The sequence below is a fragment of the Natrix helvetica genome (assembly GCF_964273705.1).
Source record: "Natrix helvetica genome assembly, chromosome: 13".
Taxonomy (NCBI): domain Eukaryota; kingdom Metazoa; phylum Chordata; class Lepidosauria; order Squamata; family Natricidae; genus Natrix; species Natrix helvetica.
Window position 1 is genome coordinate 17,481,732 of NC_138557.1, and position 21,288 is coordinate 17,503,019.

Genomic DNA, 21,288 nt, shown 5'->3' on the forward strand with positions numbered 1-21,288 from the left:
TGATCCTAACAGCCAAAGGCCTGGCGGGCAGGAACTGGAACTGTGGGTGGGGGAAAGCACCGGCCATCTTTCCAAAAGGGTGGCAGAGAAGCACATGATCCAACTGGCTCCTTCATCCTCAGAGGCAACAGAGGGAATTTTGGAGCCCCATTTCACCTGGGCCTGGCCTCCCCCAGGCAATCCAGACTGCCCAAGCAAGATCAGCTTCCCAGGACCCCAATCCCTCAACTCCCAGGTGCCAGCTTCCCCTGCCAGTGCAGGACTGCCCCTTCATTGGTTTGTGGGATGCTTGGTGCTCTCTGACCTTGGCTGTTTTCTTGCAGACATTTCATTGCCCAACTAGGTAATATCATCAGTGCTAGAAGGGAATGAGGCTTGCTCTCTGTTTATATACAAATGACTTACCCTGGCAGTATTGATGGGAGTGTTCTTGGTAGTTGTTTACTGTTAGGTTGGCTATCTGAGTTGGTAGTTCCTTGATTGGGGTATTATTTACTGCTTGTTGGTCTGGTATTAATCTTGATGTCCATCTCTGCTTATCTGGGTGTTGATTGCTGGTGAGGAAATGTTTTGGTCTTTTAATTTCCTTTTTAGCTTTTTGGTTGTCTCTTTGCAGATGTTGTTTATCTCTGTGTGTCTATTGATGGCTGATTTGTCTGAGTGTCAGGCTTCCAGGAATTCTCCAGTGTTTTTGCACTTGGCTTGGTCTAGGATGCTCACAGTTTCCCAGGCGAAGCTGTGATCTATCCGTATGTTGTGCAGTTAAGGAGTTTTCATCACGTCTTCTGACTGCTAGTTTGTGTTCATGGATGTGGTCTATTAGTCTTCTGTCTTTTTGTCCTACATAGTGCTATGCCATTTAATATCAACTGGACATTTCATAAGTATTCCTTTTACCTCTTTATCCCGTTAATGAATATATATATATTACACACACACACACACACACACACACACAGAGAGAGAGAGAGAGAGAGAGAGAGTTTGATTATTTCATTGTAACTGTTAGGCCGCCTTCCCTCTAGGAGGTGCTCAAAGTAGAGTGCTTCCCATTCTCCTCTTCTCACTGTCAGAAAAATCACCGAGTGCACTTCCATAGTTGATATGGAGTGGAACCTGGATCTCCTATCTAGCACCTACATCCCTGCTCCACCCCTTGGTCACCTCCTGAGAACAGAGGACTCAAGGTGAGCCTGGTGGCCCTCCATTTGGTTCTCCTCCTCCTCCAGTTCAGTGAGGACCATTGATCAACTTTCCTCATCCCAGCAATTTAGGACCCCTGTGGCCTTATGCTGGCCTAGTTGGACATCCATTACTGTCCACGAAAGATAGCTGTAACCCAATGCTTTGAAGGGGGAGGGCCTGAGATGGGATCTTCAGGACTGTCTGCCTGTGACTGTTCTTGGGGCCTTGTACGACCCTGGAGACCTTACCCAGGAAGGGATCCAGTCACTTGAAGAATCTGACCAGATTTGTCATAACTTTTCCCATCTCGGTCCTAACGATGAGATAGGAACTTGCGGAGGCAGTCCTTAAACTAAGGGCCAAGGATTTGGGAGCTCAGCCAGAGCCGATGCCCTATCCTGGGATGTGTTCCTGAGCAGCCATTCACTCTTCTTCAAGGCAGCTTGATGGCCAAGCCAAATAACCAGTTCCCAATCCAGAAGGGGCCCAGCCTGGCAAGATTAATGCCCTCCCAGTAGCTGTTCTGAAGAGGAAACAGAGGGAGAAAGGCTGCCCCAGTGAGGAAGGAGCAGTGAAATGCCAACTCACCTTTTTTGTGCTGGTCCCATGGCAAAGATGCCCCTCCCTTGCAGCTAACAATATCCCAACGGCTCCAAACTCATTTTGCTTAACGTGCTTTGCTATTTCTAAAATATGTCATTCATTGACCTCACTGGTTTTATAATTATAGGGTTTTACTATGTTTTTTAGTTGCTGTTTCACTTGGGGTTTTGTTTTTTTAAAATTTTTGAGTTGTGACTGTACTAAAAGGCCTTCTTTTGTTTTCTCTTGACAAGGACCAAGCATCCCTTCAGTTCACAGGGGTCACCGGCACCATGCCTGAGAACGCTTGAAGGCAGGAAGAAGATTCCTGTGCCATTCGATTCCTTCCCCACCTATTTGCCTTGGGTGGGCATTGCCTGCTGATGTAAACTTGGGCTCTGGTATTGAGCACTTCCCTCTGCAGGGAGAGATTCGCTCTTTGTTCCTGCCATCCAAAGGCTACATCAGAACAGCATCGGAGGTTATTGGCATTTCTCCCAAAAACTTCATTTCTCATTTCTTTTTCTTCTAGTCCAGCATTTCTTAAGATTTACTCTGCAGGTTAGATTAAAAAAAAAAGCAAGACAGTGCAATCTTGGAGTCTTCCTGGCCCCATTTTGAGCCATTCATTTGCTTCAAATTCCATTTGGTTTCCACAGTTGCCATTCAAACTCTGAGAGGCAATTGTGATCAGGGCACCCGTGTTCCAGGGCTTGCCACAATTTGTTGTGATCTCACAACCAGAGACTGTGCATAAATAATAAAGCCAAGGCAGGTGTCTTTCTAGAGGTCACTTGCTCTTTCCATTGTCCCTCGGCTGTTGGCAATGCCACCTTGAGTACCCCTGTCTCTTCGGATTCCAGCAAGCAGTTCTTGTTCCAGGAACTATAGAACTGGGATTAAATATTTCTGGCTACCTGGCCCCTGAGCTAAGTTCAACTGTTCAATACTTGAGCTTCTTTAATGCTGCCCCTTTTGGGGGTTTGGAACATAAATAGATTTTTTCCAGCCCTTTGGCCATTCTGTGCTTTCCGTACCGCTTATAAATTGCAAGAAGCTCTTTAACTGCATCACCTTGTAAAATCTGAAACAGCCCTGATGCTGTTTCATCAACTCTTGCCGTTTCGGTGTTAGCAATATTTTTTAGTGCCCATCCGGGCTGAAGCGCCTGGCAGACATTCAATGATCAAATCTTTGTATGTAGTATTGATTTGGGGACATTTTCTTCCATATGTTCACCGTTCTCTGGTTTATATCTTCCATGTCCAATAGATTAGTCTGCCTTTTGTGTCTTTCATTGTGCTGTTTCTGCATAAAAGTTTCCCTGAAGTTTTATTAAATATGTATTTTGCCTTTGCTCTTTGTTTCTTCCTCAATTTTTTTGCATTGCATATAATTTTGCATCTCTTTGTGAGAACAATTAACCAGTGGAACTTCTTGGCTCCAGACGTTGTGGGTGCTCCATTGGTGGAGGTTGTGAAAAAGAGATTGTACAGACCCTTCGACCAATGAGATTAAACCTCTGTTCCCGCTGGAACAGAGGACCTTGGTGGAAACCATTATAGCTGAAGCTAGTATCTAACACCCCTCCCCTCTTAGATGGAACAATCCTATTGGTAACGTAGTCACACAGGTAGGCAGTCTCTTGGGTAGCTCTGCCAGACTTGCACAGTTCAGTCAAAGGGTGTTCTTTGGACAGGTCAGACGGACCTGTTTGCTCTGCAGCTCTGCTTGGTGGAAGCTCCTGGAACCTTTCACAGGCCGCGGCTGGAGCTTCTAGAGCCGGTTCGCTCGGAGCTCGCTGTGGGTCTGCAACATAACCAGATAAATTTCCCGGTACCCCCGGGCTTGAGCTGCCTGTGGAAGGAGTAAGTGTTTGCTCCGTTTGGGTAGGGCTTTGGCTAACTCGTGCAGGAGTTACCTCTAGTTGCCTAAGAGTGGAGTTGGAGAGGCAGCCACGGAGTTGGTCAACATGCCTTCTCCAATTCCGACCGTCCTCGAGCTCTAAGAGTTAAGAGCGAGGCCCAGTGATGCCTATCACTGTGGCAGGAATCCACAGAGTTCCCCCGGCGTGGTTGTGGGCGTAAACTGAATCCCCTACACTAAAGTTCCTAATTTTGCTTGTGGAATCAGGGGCCGATGCAGCAGAATAGTTTGGGTGTAGCCGGTCTAAGTGGGACCTTAGCCGGCGACCCATGAGAAGCTCGGAGGGGCTTCTCCCTGTAGTGGCACTGGGTGTGATGTGCTGAATGAGCAAATAGTGGTCAACCCTTGTTTGCCAATCTCCCAGGCCCATCCTAGTGAGGGCCTCTTTTGCAGATCTCACCATTGTCTCTGCTTGACCATTGGAGGCGGGATGGAATGGCGTGACCAGGGCATGCCTGATTCCCTGTGCTGCTAAGAAACTCTTGAATTGCATGGCCGTGAACTGAGGCCCGTTGTCCTAGACCAGGACATTGGGCAGGCCGTGCATGGAGAAAAGTCTCCGTAGCACCTTGATGACAGCTTCTGCTGTAGTGGAGGTCATCAGGACTACCTCTAGCCCTTTCGAGTAGGCATCCACAACTACGAGGAATGTCTGGCCATGAACTGGGAGAGCAAAATCAATGTGCACCCTAGACCATAGTACTTGAGGTCGCTCCCACTCCTTAGCGGGCGGCTCTGGGGGAGCTGGTCTGGACTTCTGGCACGGTGTGCAGGTAGCCACCCATTCTTCGATCTCCCTGTCCATGTTAGGCCACTACACATAACTCCTAGCCAAACACTTCATCCTGACAATTCCAGGATGCCCTATGTGTATAGCCTCTAATACTGCAATGCACAGTTTGGGTGGAACAATGACCTGGTCCCCCCACAGTAAACAGCCATTTACATTACGCTTGCTAAAATACATTTTGAAATCAGCCCCAACAGGCCCCTTGGGCCAGACCCTCCACACCCAGTTCAAAATTTGTTTGATGGTGGAGTCCTTTGCAGAGTGGTGGGCAACGTCACTGGATGAGACAGGACCAGTTTCAAGGCAGTCAATGAGGAGGACTGGTGTCTCGGGGGTAGGGTCAGCAAGAAGTTCAGGCAGCGGGCAGCAGCTCAACGTGAGTGGAGCCTGGTCGGTGGATGAGAGGATAGGAGTAGGCAGCTAGGAAGATGGTCCATCTGGTCATCTGTGGTGATAATGACACTGGAGTAGGTCGGTCCCCAGCCAGTAAGCCCTGTAGCGGTTTGTGGTCCAAAATCATGGCCATATAAGTACTCATGGAACCCCTTTACTCCGGCCACTGCAGCCAAAGCCTCACAGTCCAGCTGGCTGTAGTTCTGCTCGGCAGTGGAAAAGTTTCTAGTAAAAGACCATGGGAGCCTCAGTTCCATTGGGCATGCAGTGGCTGAGGATGCCACCGATGCTGAACAGGGAAATGTCGCAGGTCAGCAGCAATGGCAGGGTCTGGCTGTACTGTACCAGAAAAGGGTCTGCCAACAGAAGTCTTCTTACCGTGGCAAATGCAGCAGCCTCGGCTCTGCCCCAGGACCACTTCACATTCTTTGTCAAGAGATGGTGTAAGGGCTCAGCAATGGTGGCTTTCTGTTTAAGAAAGACGCTGTAGAAATTAAGGAGCCTGAAGAACGCCTGCAGCTCGGTTTGATTGCGAGGTGTAGGGGCGTCCTTGATTGCTTGAATTTTTTGGATAGTCGGGTGAATCCCAGAGCCATTGATTAGGTACCCTAAATATTCAACCCTTGGCATGTTAATTTGGCATTTTTCTTTTTTGAGATGCAGGCCTTTGTCTCTAATTCTAGTCAAAACTGTTCGCAAATGTTTGAAAAGTTGCACCTCATTTGCAGCCGATACCAAGATGTCATCGAAATAGGGGACGACTCCTGGAATCCCCTGCAAAAGCCGTTCCATGATGCTTTGGAACAGTCCAGGGGCGATACTAATGCTGAATTGCAGGCGGTGACATTTGAATGCACCCCTGTGTGTCACAATGGTTTGGGCCTCCACCGTAATGCCATCTACAGGCAATTGTTGGTATGCCTGTGCCATGTCCAATTGACCGAATATTTTTCCGGGGCCTAGAGAATGCAGTAAATGCTGTACAATGGGTACAGGGTAAGAGCTTTGTTGCAATGCTGTATTGATTGTGCATTTGTAGTCAGCGCAGATGCGGACAGACCCATCAGATTTGACAGGTGTTACTATAGGGGTCTCCCAGCGTACGTGATCAACCGGCTCTAGGATTCCCTGGCCTATGAGCTTGTCAATTTCCAGATCAATTTTGGGGCGGAGAGCGAAAGGTACTCTCCTGGGTTTTAGCCTTATGGGGGCTATATTGGGGTCCAAATTAAAGGAGATTGGAGTCCCCACATACTTACCCAGACCGGTGCTGAAGACGTCCTAGAACTCCTTAAAAATGACTTTGGCGCCTTCGTCTTTCAAGGCGTTGATACCGGTCACTTTTAGGCCCAGGGCTTCTAACCAGTCCAGCCCCAGGAGGCTCTGCAGGTCCCCGCTGACCACCGTCACTGGGAGTTGGCTGCTGAAACGTTTGAATTTCACCCAGAAGGTGCCTTGGCCCAAGATGGGGACCCGGTTCCCCTGGTAATCGCGAAGGCGGATGTTAGGGGGTGCGTAGATGTTGTTTCTTCAGGCCAGGGATAGCCTGCTTGAGGGTAGACCATGGCATGATGGTCAGTGATGACCTGGTGTGGATCTCCATCTCGCATGGAGAGTCCTCGATGAGGATTGTGACCTTCGGCTTCTTTGGCCGCTTGGTGCGGACTTGGCTGATTGACGTATGGTAGGTGACTCTAGTGTCGCCCTCTGAGCACTGTGGTGGCTTCTGCCAGGCCCCTTGATTGGGCCTCTGCTGGAAGTTTGGTATGCTTCTTGGCTGCCAGGTAGTAGCAGGGAGTTCGCTCCGGCACACTTTGGCGATGTGCTCCTTTCGCTTGCAGCGCCAGCAGGTAGTGTTGCGGAAACGGCAAGCCGATCTGGCATGGTCTCCTCCACAGCTAGCGCAAGGCGGGAGATGCAGTTGGAATTTGTGCGTTGGCTAGGCACGGCTACTGCACATGCGGCAGCTGTCATCTTCCTCGTCTTAATAATAATAATAATAATTTGAATTTATTAGCCGCTCCCTCGTCTTCTGAGCTCTCGGTCTCTGCAGCCTCGCGATGTACGTGTGGACTCTTTCGTGCGTCTTGTGGAGCACTTTGGCACTGGAGAGTTTCAGTGGATTTGACGGCCGATTCGGATGCCCTGGCTTCATCTAAGGCAATTTATAGAGTGTGGTTAGATTTAGCAAGTAACCTCCTCTGTAAATTAATGTCCCGCACACCACATATAATGCGGTCAAGAATAAGCCTGTCTAGGTCTCGGAACTCGCAGTATGCTGCAACATACTCGTTTCGTAGTGCCGCAACATACTCGTTGATCGATTCGCCCTCCTTCTGGTTCCGAATGTTAAATTCATGCCAGCGAACATGCTTGGATGGCTTGGGGGCGTAGTGGGTTCTCAGCATTTGCTGGAGCACGGACCAAGCAACCAATTGTAGCGGCATTGGTTCAGAGAGGTCCGTTTCGAACACTTCCCGGCCACAGTATCCGAGGAACATGTTCTTCTTGCGGCCTTCAAAAAGGCCCATGAGGCAGGGCAAGATGGCACACTTCCGTTGTCTTTATGAACTCTGAAACCTGACTCCACCTTTAAAATTCAGGCTTCCGGTCTTTGTCTCTGTGTCTCCCAGAGGAATCTCTTGTGGATTGGTATTTTTTAAACCTTCTAGGGGAAATTTTCTATCTATTGCCAGACTTATTGGAGAGACTCTCTTCTGCCTGGTTCTTCTGCTCCCGGATTCACCTGGCTACCCTTCTTTTCTAACTGTTTACTTCATATTTGGACTGAACTTCTAACGTTATAAAGGATGGCATCCAAAATACCCCCTCCTGGAAAACCTGGCTTTGCCACTTCTGCTCCAACATCCGCAACATCCAGTCCAGCCACACAGTCAAAGATAACAGAACTGATGCAACATAAGACTACAGAGATGGACTTTCAACAAATGCTTCAACAAATTTTACAGGGCCAGGAGGAAATCAAGAAACAGCTAAGGGAAATGAAAGATGAAATTAAAGAAAATCAAGCCCAAATATATAAGAACTCACAAAGACTGAATCTTGTGGAAGGGGGGGGGGGTAGAAGCTGTGGAGAAAGGGAACAAAGATCTTGACATCCAACAGATGAAAATAGAATTTGAGAGAATGTCCTATTACCTTAGATTCCAAAATGTTATAGAAGAAGATGGGGAAAACATAAGGGACATCATGATAAACATCCTGGCTGATTACACACATAAAGAAAAACAACAGATGGGGTGGGATATAGACCTGGTTTATAGAGTGAACTCAGCTTATGCTAGAACTCACAATGTACCCAGGGAGGTTCACATTAAATTTCTTAGAAAAAGCACAAGAGATGAAATTCTGGGTGTACAAAGGGGGCAAGCATTGACATACCATGATATGGAGATAACCATTCTGAAGCAGATCCCTAAGAAGATTAGAGAAAAAAGGAAGAATTATTCGCAATTAACGAATAAATTATACCAGAAAGGGGTGTGGTTTAGATGGTTGATGCCTGAAGGTATGCTGATATTCTGGGAGGAGACAAGAATTAGAATCAATTCACCCATAGAGGCACAGGCCTTTATGGAAAAAAACAGAACACTCCTAGAAAAAACACGAGACACTACAGCGGACACGCAGGACACGGGAGGGGCCAGAGCTCTGCCAGTGGAGGGAGATGGGGCAATAGCAAGAAGACTCAGATCACAAAAATAAACAAGAAAATCATATTATTATAAACTGACCGAAAGTGATAATGGAATTATATCTGGATTTTATATTGTAATGTCTAATCTGATTGAATTTAGTAACAGAACTAATATGCTGATTGTAATCAATTATATACCAATGCATTATATATAAATGTATACTATGAGTATGGAGAGAGGGGCGCCTGTCACACTCTGCAACTGCCATAATTTGTATACCTGTCCATTTACCCTTTTCCCTATAAATGTTGAAAAACCAATAAAAAATTTTGTTAAAAAAAAAAAAAAAAGGCCCATGAGGTTGTTTGCCTCGAGGAAGCAGTCAAATCGTAGCAGTCGAACCTCAGCATATATGAGTCCCAGTGCTAGGTGACTGGGTCATACAGAGTCGGTGGGGCGTGCATGGCTATTTTGTGTTCTGAGGGCATTTTGAGTTTGCTGTTCAAAAATGGCTGCTCGAAGCCGCGCTGAGCTCCGGGCATTATATGTACTTGCTGGATTGCTACGCTCTTTTCGGTTCACCTAGTTGCCTTCCAATCTCACCTTCGTCGCCAGTGTTAGATCGGGTAATGGAAAGGCACACAAGGCTAAAAGGCAACAACAGCTCTTTATTAAAGTACAACAAGTAGAAACAATCCAGCAAGGTTGAGTCTGACAGCAGCCCTTTTATAGGGAGCTGTCAGACCCTTCGACCAATGAGATTAAACTTCTTTTCCCACTGGAACAGAAGACCTTGGTGGAAACCACTATAGTTGAAGCAAGTATCTAACAGTCTCCTGCTTGGACAGGGAGTTGGACTAGAAGACCTTCAAGGTGCCTTCCAACTCTGTTATTCTGTGTGCTTTTTTGCTGGGACAAAGTAGTCTTATGCCTTTCTTTAGGTATTTTAGTATCTGAGCCAAAAGCCAATTCATCTTCTTTTGCTTTTTGCATTTATGGATATCTTTGCTTATATTTATTTTATTTATATCTACCTTTATTATTTTTATAAGTAACTCAAGGCGATGAACATACCTAATACTCCTATTTCATTTTTCCCCTATCACAACAACCCTGTGAGGTGGGTTGGACACAGCGACTAGCCCAATGTCACCCAGCCAGCTTCCATGCCTAAAGCAGGACTAGAACTCACCGTCTCCTGGTTTCTAGACTGGTGCCTTAACCCAAGACCAGACTAGCTCTTCATCTTTTCTTTACATTTAATTTCGCTTGAGGGTTCTTCAAGCACTCTATTCAATTCCAAATAATCAGATGGAAAATTGTTGTGGCTTTTCATTTGTTTATTAAATTTGGGTTCCACCATAATCAGAATGACATTTGGCAATTCACATTGTCAGAGTGTGGCAAGTTCTTCTTGGCTCTCTTCCCTCCATCCTGTACACACACACACCTCCTTCTCTCTCCCCCCCTCTCTCCTCCGTCTCTGTTTCTCTCTCTATCTCTTTCTCTCTCTCTCTCTTTCTCTCTCTCTTTCTCTCTCTTTTTCTTTATTTCTCTCTCTCTTTCTCTCTGTTCCTCTCTCCCCATCTCTGTTTCTCTTTTTCCTCTGTTTCTCTTTCTCTCTGTTTCTCTCTCTTTTTCTCTCTCTCTCTCTTTATCTCTGTTCCTTTCTCCCCCATCTTTGTTTCTCTTTCTGTTTCTCTTTCTCTGTGTTTCTCTCTCTTTCTCTCTTTCTCTCTCTATCTCTTTCTCTCTGTTCCTCTCTCACCTCCATTTCTGTTTCTCTTTCTCTCTGTTTCTCTATCTCTTTCTCTCTATCACTTTCTCTGTTTCTCTCTCCCCCATCTCTGTTTCTTTCTCTTTCTCTCTCTCTCTCTGTTTCCCTGTGTGTGTGTGTCTCTCTCTCTTTCACTCTCTCTTTCTCTCCCCCCTCTCTCTGTTTCTCTCTCTCTTTGTTTTTCTGTTTTTCTCTCTGTTTCTTTCCCCCATCTCTCTCTCTCTCTCTCTCTCTCTCTCTCTCTCTCTCTCTCTCTCTCCTCCCCCCCAATTTTAGTCAGGCTATCAGCATGTCCCAGAGCAGTTGAGCATCTGTTTCCTATACCACCAGGACGCCCACCCGCAACCCAGCTGCTTTGCTCACGCCATGACCTGTCTCACAGCAGCAGAACAGCAGCCAGGCCAGGCCACTAAAACCCATGTGCCACATACACATACTAATAAAGAGCCACAATAGCAGAATATAGAAAACCCAAATCATCACACAATACTCTGATTCTCCAAAGGCTCCATAAAACGTTTTGTTTTGTAATAGCTTGAGGGATGCCAACAATGCGGGGAGACGGAATTTCTTGGGGGACACCATTCTGGAATGTCACAGGCTGTGAGAATCACCCTGAGGAATGGCAGGAAGACCTGCAACCCAGATGGAAGCGTGGGAATCCCTCCCCCCTCAAAAAAAAAAAAAGAAACAGCTCCGATCCTCCCTTCCCTTGGAAAAATAAGTTACCAGCAGTTCCCCTAGTGACATCTAACTCCAGCTGGTTAACATTGGGGGGGGAGTGTTCCTGGGAATTCTTTGATGCCAAATACAGGGTCTTATGAATGAAAAACAATACTTTGCATTCGAAAATTAACAATAGACTTCTATAGACTTCTATAGCACTTTCCAGTGCTTTCCAGCCATGTCTAAGTGGTTTATAGTCAGCATATTTGCCCCCAACAATCTGGGTCCTCATTTGGCCCACCTCGGAAGGTTGGGAGGCTGAGTCAACCTTGAGTCAGTGAGATTTGAACTGCCAAATTGCAGGCAGCTGGCAATCAGCAGAAGTAGCCTGCAGTACTGCACTCTAACCACTGTGCTACCACAGCAGAAACAAGGAGCCAGTGCCAGGCCCAGAGCACAGTTGGAATATGATGTTGGCAGAGACCTCCCTCTCCTCCCCCCAGTAACCAGGCTGTTGTCCTCTGGACCTTTGAAGGACCTTCAAAGTCACATCCATTTAGAGTGCATCAAAGTAGTCCAGGTGAGCAATAATGACAGAAGGAATGGACACAAAGCCCTCTTGTTCTAGATAGGAGTATAATTGATACACCAACTGGAGCTGATCACAGGCCTCACGGCCCATCTAACATAGCCAGGAAGATCCAGGCCATGGAGCCCCTCCATCAGAGGTTGCTCGGCTTTGGCATCCCCAAGGGCAGCAGCAAAGATATCAAGGCACCTTGATGAACAGAATGCAGTTGTGTGTCTCGCTTGGGTTCCTCCCACTGAGGCTCTCAAAGAGTAGCTGCAAGACCCTGGTTGGTCTCTGCTGCCAATCACACACACAGCCTGGCTTCTGGTACAAATCAGGGCATTTATTGCAATCATAAATCTCTAACTGCAGTAATACAAATCACTGTTGCAAACCAAAACATTTCGGAATAGAGAAGAGACACAAGAGCTTTCTTTTCAAACAATCCAAAGAGGCAAATTGTTAATTAAGGTTTGATGCAAGAATTGTCAATTTCCAATAGCTTTTGAATAATTTATGTTCTACAGTCCTTGCATTCCATTCATGAATTAGATCCCAAGGTTTCAGTAAAACTATTCAATCATAATTAGTTTCATGCGTTAAGAATTCTAGTTCTTTCTGTTTGTTCCCATCCCCGTGCCCACCCAAGGAAGCGAGGAGAACATAGTGTTGATCATCATATTGCTGACTTTCCATGGCTGGTTGTGCAGCTCTCCGCAATGAGGACCCGGAGCTGCAGTCTGACACTGCTGTGTGCCTACTCAGCCAGAGGTAAACCTGCTCAGATTTACTCCAAAGGTCAGTGCCAATCTGCAATGATCTTCTCTGAACCTGAGTGCAGGGTGGGCTTCACAGGGTATGTGGACTAATACTATCCAGTTCCCCCATCCTCAGGCATAAGCCAGATGGCAAATGGGGTGCACTATAGCACTGCACCGGTTATCTGTCAGGTGGCCCCAAGCTCAGTCTCCAGGTGCAGGGAAGCACCTTCTCTTCCCAGAGCTGCTGTTGGTCAAAGCAGGCACCCCTGGGCTAGATGGACCAAGAAAAAGTGGCATCATTCTACAAAAACTGCCTTGGCTTCATTCGCTGTTGTGTTGAATCCTCAATGAGCAGACTCGAAATATTTGGTTCCCCGTCTCCCAGTTTTTAAAGATCCCCCATAAACAGTTTTTGGTATTTTTCCTTCCATTTTTGTGAACTGGCCATACAATGAAAAGTTTTGCTTCTTTTTTTTTCTAGAGAGAAATGTTGCTTCCTAGCTCAGCCACTTGATGGGTCTATTTCCTTTCTTTCCTTTTGCTTCGCCCCTTTGGGAAATTCATTTTCCCCCTCAGCAGAAGCCCACCCTGCCCAACAGGTGTCTTCCTGCATGGAGCCAGGCTCCCAGCAGACACTGCACCGGATTCTCTGGCTACCTATTTTCCCTTCCTCTCAAATTCTACCATTATTCATGAGCTGCAGCAGCTGCAAATCTCAACTCAAAATACAAATTATTTTTTATTTGCAAACAGGAGGTTGGTTTTTCCATCCTGTACGGTTCGTTGTTCTGATATGTTTGGTATTATGGCTGAAAGCAGTTGGTGAAAAGCTTTTGGAGGGAAGGGGAAATTATGGGATGTGGAAAGTGCAAAGGCAGGTGTAAAGATGGTGGTGAGAAGTCTGGCACCTCCTTACACTACAAGAGGGAGAAGGAGGAGGAGGAGTTGCCTCAAGGCAACACAACAGCAGCACCAGCAGAAAAAGTGCTTCAGGGATAAATCACACAAGTTTCAGCTGCTGCATTCCACAGTGTTTGGAAATGGCTGACTGGCAGATGTGCACAGACACACAGACACAGACACAGACATAGACACACACACACACACACACAAGTATGGATAAGATGTTTCTCAGTCTCACAGCAGACAATAAAAGGATGGAGTAGCTGCAGATTAGCTTCAGTTACCTGAGTCAGGAGGGGTGTCAGGTTTCCAAAAGATGCCTAGGACAACAGGGATGTCCTGTTGGGTGGAAACCATCATCATCATCATTATCATTCCACTGCAGGATGAAGGTCTCTTCCACATGTTTCCAACCCAAATGGTCCTGAGCTTTCTTTTATCAATTGGGCCCACCATACTTGCTGATGTCGTCTCTCCATCTTGTTTTGTGTCTCTTCTGGAGGCTTTTGCTCAAGTGGGATCCATTCTATGACTGCCTTGGTCCACCTGCCCTCAGTTCTTCCTGCTAGGTGATCAGCCCATCTCCATTTCCATTCTTTTACTCTCTTGATGATATCGTATGCTTTCCTTTGTTCTCTCATCCGTGTGCAGGTCTTTCTATCTTGTCTTGCGATGCCGAGCATGGATCTTTCTATGGCTCTTTGTGCCACTTGTAGCTTTTGTATCGATTGTGAGGCTAGTGTCCATGTTTTGCTGGCATATTTTAAAACAGGAAGAACACAACAATGGGTGGAAATCACCAAGAAGCAAATTGGTTCAGGATTCAACTAATTCTGCCTACTCAGTCAGTGGATCCATTTGAATCCCTCGTCCAACTCCAAGTTGGGAAGAATGTCATCCCCAGCATTTTGGAATCCCTGCCCCCTCAACACCCCCCTCAATGTTGGTGAGCTGCAGATCTCAGCCATCCACACAGCTGACACCCGCTAGAGAAGAAGGTGTGTCTGGTCCTCTTTTGACAAGAGGAAACAGATAGGGAAATACTTCTGGAAGGTCAATGTGATTTTGACATGATAAGTGTGGTTAGAGACAGAAAATGCATGAGATTTGACCAGTTCAGAGACTGGATTATAATTGATTGGGTTATAAGACCAATGTGAATCTGCCATTCTTCAGGGGAAGGAGGGGACTCTGAGAAAGTTCCCTTATCACTTTCTCAGAGCATCCAGTACAATAACATCTTCACACCTGTGGATTGGCTGAATCCACATTGGACTGTTGGGAGGGGTTTCTCATTCCTTGTATCCCTTTCCTTCTAACTCTATGGTCTGAGGGCCCTCAGAGCCTGCTTTGTGTAAGGCCTGGCCTCTCCTCCTTAGAAAAAAAAGATAGTCCACCTGAAATACCCAAACAAGCCATCTTGTTTACAGATTGTATAATACAGTATGTTTTCTTGTCTCTTTCCAGGTGGACTATCCTTTTTTCTAAGGAGGGCAGTATGTCTTTCTTAAACAAAAAGCCACTGTTGCCCTTACACCATCTCCTGACAAAGAATGCAAAGTCCTGAGGCAGAGCTGAAGCTGCCGCATTTGCCGTGGTAAAAAGACTCCTGTCAGCAGACAATTTTCTAGTACAATACAACCAGACCCTGTCGTTTGTGCTGACCTGCGACGCTTCTCAGCCACTGCATGCCCAATGGAACCGAGGCTCCCTTAGCCTTTTACTCTAGGACCTTGTCCGTTGCCAAGTGGAATTACAGCCAGCTGGACTGTGAGGCTTTGGCTGCAGTGGCCGGAGTAAAAAGGTTTCATGAGTACCTATATGGCTGTGATTTTGAACTAATTACGGACCACAAGCCACTACTGGGTGTGCTGGCTGGGGACTGACCTACCCCAGTGTCATTATCACCGCAGATGACCAGATGGACCATCTTCCTAGCTGCCTACTCCTACCGTCTCATCCATCGACCAGGTTCCACTTTAGGGCACACTGACACGTTAAGCCGCTGCCCGCTGCCTGAGCTTCTTGCTGACCCTACCCCTGAGACCCCAGTCCTCCTCATTGTCTGCCTTGAGACTGGTCCTGTCTCGTCCAGTGATGTTGCCCGTCACTCTGCAAAGGACTCCACCATCAAACAAATTATGAACTGGGTGTGGAGGGGGTGGGCCAAGGGGCCTGTTGGGGCTGATTTCAAAATGTATTTTGCCAAACGCGATGAGTTATCTGTTGTAAATGGCTGTTTACTGTGGGGGGACCGGGTCGTTGCTCCACCCAAACTGCGCATTGCAGTATTAGAGGCTTTACATGTAGGGCATCCTGGAATTGTCAGGATGAAGTCTTTGGCCAGGAGTTACATGTGGTAGCCTAACATTGCACCCTAACTTGGGCCCTGATCACTTTAAGCTGCTAGGTAGGACAGCAATCCCGTGCACAGGTGGCCAGCTCACAACACAGAGCTGGTGGTCCACTTCTTGATCTCAAATGACCAAGCTTGACCATGCCTCCATCACCTCAAATGGGCTTGGCCATGGACCTGTACGGAGGAGAATATTGAACTGGATAACTTGTGGGGTCCTCGTGAAGACATGGCCTCATGCTTGGAACTCAAGTTAGAAAAGGGAGGAACAATTAAGGGCAGTTAGCCGGGCACTTCGGACTTCAGGAGGGCAGATTTTAATAAATAGAGGCGGGGAAATATATAATCCCTTGGGAGAAGCAACAGAATCAGAAAAAACTAAACCTTATTAGAACGAGACGAGGCTGACAAGATTACAGAAAATTTAAGGAGAAAACCTGGAGCAGGAGAGGAGAGCTGAACTCAAAGGCAGGTTCTAATAATGTGGCAGAGGGAGTAAGTCATTCCCTGGCTTCTCTCAGAAAGGGAGGGGTGCCTCCCTACCAGCATTGAGGAAGGGAGGGGAAGCACAACCCTTCAGAAGAAATTCTTCTGTTATGCAGCTGGTATTTTCTTCGTGTTCTGTGCACACTTCACGGTTCCCTGCTTTAAAAGGAATATGGAGAAGCCACAGCACGCTGCTTTCAAGGGGGAAGTGGTGAGGAACGGCTGAAGGGGCTGGCTGTGCTCAGCTTGTCAAAGAGAAATCTGAAATGAGATACAACTGCAGTCAGCAAAGATCTTAAAGGTCTTCGGGTACAAGGAACAAGTGAGCCAGCAGGACCAAGGCCAGGCCTCGCATGATTCTGCTGCATCTTAGGTTCTTCCTGACACAGGCGCTGGGGGAGAAGTGGTGTGGGAGGCCAAGAAGACAGGAGGTTTTGCAGGTGGGGGCTGGATGGCTGGATAGGGGTTACAGTATCCACACAGAAAGAGTTGCACCAGGCCTCTTCCAACTCCTCGGGTCTGTGATTTCTGAAGGAAAACAGATGTTAGTTGTAAGGTCCGGCTTCTCCTCTTTATTCAAGAAAGTAAAGACTCTCAAAACTTGGCGTTTCAAAAGGAACCTTTTATTCAACAGGAGTGAAAGCAAGACAAAATCAAAGCACGCTCTGAGGGCCCTCGGGCCATATAATTAGAATAAAAGGAATTAGAAACTGTTAGATACTTGTTCTAACTACAGTGGTTTCCACCAAGATCCTCAGGTCCAGCGGGAACAGAGGTTTAATCTCATTGGTCTAAGCTCCCTATAAAAGGGCTGCTGTTAGACTCAACCTTCGCTGGATTGTTCTCACTTGTTGTATAAAGAGCTGTTGTTACCGTTAAGCCTGTGTGTGCCTATCCATTACCCAATCTAACACTGGCGACGAAGGTGGGATTGGAAGGCAACTAGGCAAACCAAAAAGAGCGGAGAAATCCAGCAAGTACATCCAGCGTGCAGCTCAGCGCAGCTACGAGCAGCCATTTTTGAGCAGCAGATTCCAAAACGCCCTCAGAACACAAAATGGCCATGTACGCCCCACCAACTCCGTATGACTCAGTTACCGAGCACTGGGACTCGTAAATGCTACGATTTGACTGCTTCCTCGAGGCAAACAACCTCATGGGCCTTTTTGAAGGCCGCAAGAAGAACATGTTCCTTGGATACTGTGGCCAGGAAGTGTTCGAAACGGTGAAAGACCTCTCTGAGCAGCCACCGCTGCAATTAGTCGCCTGGTCCATGCTCCAGCAAACGCTGAGGACCCACTATGCCTCCACGCCGTCCAAGCACATTTGCCAGCATGAGTTTAACATCAGGAACCAGAAAGAGGGTGAGTTGATTAATGAGTACATTGCGGCGCTTCACAAGGCCGCAGCATAGTGTGAATTCCGAGACCTGGATGAGCTGATTCTGGACCGCATAATTTGCGGCATGTGGGACATTACATTACAGAGGAGGTTACGTCCGAATCAGCCGTCAAATCTACCGAGACTCTGCAGCACCAAAGCATTCCACAAGACACGCGAAAGAGTACACACATACATCGTGAGGCTGCAGAGCCTGAGAGGTCAAAAGGCAAGGAAGATGACAGCTGCCTCATGCGCAGTAGCTGCGCCCAGCGCAAATTCAAACTGCATCTCCCGCCTTACGCTAGCTGCAGAGGAGACCATGCCCGATCAGCTTCCAGTTTCCACGATGCAACCTGCCAGCGCTGCGAGCAAAAGGGGTACATTGCCAAGGTGTGCCGGAGCGAATTCCCTGGGGCAGAGCCGAGGCTGCCGCATTTGCCGCAGTAAAACGGCTTCTGTCGGCAACTCCTTTCTAGTACAATACAGCCAGACCCTGCCATTGGTGCTGACCTGCGACGCTTCTCCATTGGGCGTCGGCACCGTCCTCCTTTCTTGCTTCTTGTGGAGCGCTTTGGCGCTGCAGAGTTTCAGTGGATTTGGCGGCCGATTCAGACTGCCTGGCTTCATCCAAGGCAATCTGCAGAGTGAGGTTAGATTTAGCGAGTAACCTCCTCTGTAAGTTAATGTCCCACACACCGCAAATTATGCAGTCAAGAATAAACTCGTCTAGGTCTCGGAACTTGCAGTATGCTGCGGCTTTTTGTAGCACCGCAATGTACTTGTTGATCAATTCGCCCTCCTTCTGGTTTCTGATGTTAAACTCATGTCGGCAAACGTGCTTGGATGGCTTGGGGGCATAGTGGGTCCTCAGCGTCTGCTGGAGCATGGACCAAGTGACCGATTGTAGTGGCGTTGGTTCAGAGAGGTCTTTTGCTGTTTCGAACACTTCTCGGCCACAATATCCGAGGAACATGTTCTTTTTGCGGCCTTCCGAAAGGGCCATGAGGTGATTGGCCTCGAAGAAACAGTCAAACCGTAGCATATACGAGTCCCAGTGCTCAGTGACTGGGTCATACGGAGTCGGTGGGGCATGCATGGCCATTTTGTGTTCCAAGGACATTTTGAGTTTGCCACTCAAAAATGGCTGCTCGAAGCTGTGTTGAGCTCCGGGCTGGATGTACTTGTTGGATTGCTACGCTCTTTTAGGTTCGCCTAGTTGCCTTCCAATCCCATCCTCGTCGCCAGTGTTAGCTTGGGCAATGGAAAGGCACACAAGGCTAAAGGCAACAACAGCTCTTTATTGAAGTGCAACAAGTGAGAACAATCCAGCGAAGGTTGAGTCTGACAGCAGCCCTTTTATAGGGAGCTGTCAGACCTTTTGACCAATAGGATTAAACCTCTGTTCCCACCGGAACGGAGGACCTTGGTGGAAACCACTGTAGTTAAAGCAAGTATCTACCGTGTTTCCCCGAAAATAAGACAGGGTCTTATTTTCTTTTGACCCCCGAAATAAGCGCTTGGCCTTATTTTCGGGGAGGTCTTATTATTTTTGAGCTGCAGGAAGCGGCGAGCGTGGTCACCTCATGGCCACTGCTGTGTTGCAATATTTTGGGGGAGGACTTATTTTCAGGGGAGGGCTTATTTTAGCACATGTGCTCAAAAGCCCAATTGGGCTTATTATCCAGGGAGGTCTTATTTTCGGGAAAACAGGGTAACAATTTTGTAGCCAGGTCCGCCCCCCCCGCCCCCAGGTAACTAAAGCAAGGTTGAAGATAGATGAGATGATGATGAGAAAAATAAAAATAAATAAAAATAGTAAGAGCACACCTGTCTGACCTTGATGAACATAAATCACCAGGACCTGGTGGATTACATCCCAAAGTTCTAGAGGAGCTGGAAGAACCACTGTACCATATCTTTCAGATATTTTGGAGCACTCGGGAACTACCAGAGGATTGAAAAAGAGCTTATGTGGTTCTCATCTTCAAAAGAAAAGGAGGGGGGAAACAGACCCAGGAAACTACAGACCAATCAGCATAACATCAATACCTGGAAAGATACTAGAAAAAACATTCAGAAAACATATATGTGAACATCTAGAAACAAATAAAGTTATAACTGGTAGTCAGCATGGGTTTGTTAAAAACAGATCATGCCAAACCAATTTTATTTCTTTATGTGACAATGTGACTAAATTACTAGACCAGCGAAATACTGTGGACATAGTATACTTAGTATACTTAGACTTCAGTAAGGCATTTGATAAAGTAGACCACAACCTACTTTTTGATAAAATAGAAAAATGTGGGATAGACAGCATCGCCACCAGATGGATTTGTAACTGCCTAACAAGCTGTACTCAATGAGTAGTCCTTAAGGATATTAAGCCTACACAGAAGGAATAAGCACTGAGGTGCTACAAGGTTCCATCTTAGGCCCGGACTCTTCAATATCTTCATAAATGACTTAGATGAGGGAATAGAAGGGGAACTCATCAAATTTGCAGATGACACTAAGCTGGCAGGAACGGCCAATACCCCAGAAGACAAGCTCAGGATCCAAAATGATCTTGACAAACTTGAACAATGGGCCTTGAAACAACGTGAAATTTACTGTAGAGAAAAGCACAGTTTTATACCTGGGCAGGAAAAACCAAAGGTAAAAGTACAGATTACATGGAACCTGCCTCAAAAACAGTAAGAGGGGCCTTGAAATCCTAGTGAACAATCACTGAAACATGAGCCAGCATTGTGCAGGGGCAGCCACAAAAGCTAATACAATCCTTGGTTTATGAACAGAGGCAAAGAATGTGAAGTATTAATACCGCTTTATAAATCCTTAGTAAGGCCACACCTGGAATACTGCACCCAGTTTTGGTCGCCAGGTTACAAAAAAGATGTTGATGCTTTGGAAAAAGTGCAAAGAAGAGCAACTAAGATAATTAAAGGCCTAGAGACTAAAACATATGAAGAATGCTTGCAGGATTGGCATTTGGCCAGTCTAGAGAAAAGAAGGAGGGGGGGTGACATGATAGCAGTATTCCAGTATTTGAGGGGCTGCCACAAAGAGGAGGAGGTTAACTTATTCTCTAAAGCACCTGAAGGCAGGACAAGAAACAATAGTTGGAAACTAACCAAAGAGAGAAGCAACCTGAAATTAAGGAGAAACTTCCTAACAGTGAGTACAATTAACCAGTGGAACAGCTTGCCTCCAGAAGTTGTGGATGTTCTATCCCTGGAGGTTTTAAAGAAGAATCTAGACAGTCACTTATCTGAAATGGTATAGGTTCTCCTGCTTGAGCAGGGGGCTGGACTAGAAGACCTCTGAGGTCCCTTCCAGCTCTATTCTGATTGATTGATTGATTGTTTTCATTGAAGGGGTTGCCTGAGGAGCTTTCCCCTGATGTAAAGCATTGGCATCCTCCGATCTTTTGAGCTAGATAATATGGACTGATGGACAGGAACTTTTTGCAGGCTGGTGGCACACACACACACACAGAGAGAGAGAGAGAGAGAGAGAGACACCCAGGTGAAAAAGCTCTGATGCTCTTGCCTCAAAGACAGAGATTTCACTCTCCTCAGGGATCCGACTGCATGATGTCGGCTTGCCTCCCTCACAATCTGAAGAAGAAAAGAGAAGGCAACCTGGGGAGGCAGCTAAGAAAAGAATCTGATGACTGTCTGACTGTCTACAGTTCCTGGCCTCCTCAGGAAAGGCTGCATCCCTGGGAGAGCTTTGGTTCACCAGGATTGGGCTGCAATTCATGTGGCTCCCTCACCGGATATTTCAGCCCAAGCTATGGCAAGAGGGAAGCCTTTTGGAGGGGTCACTTTTCCTTCACGGGAGGAGT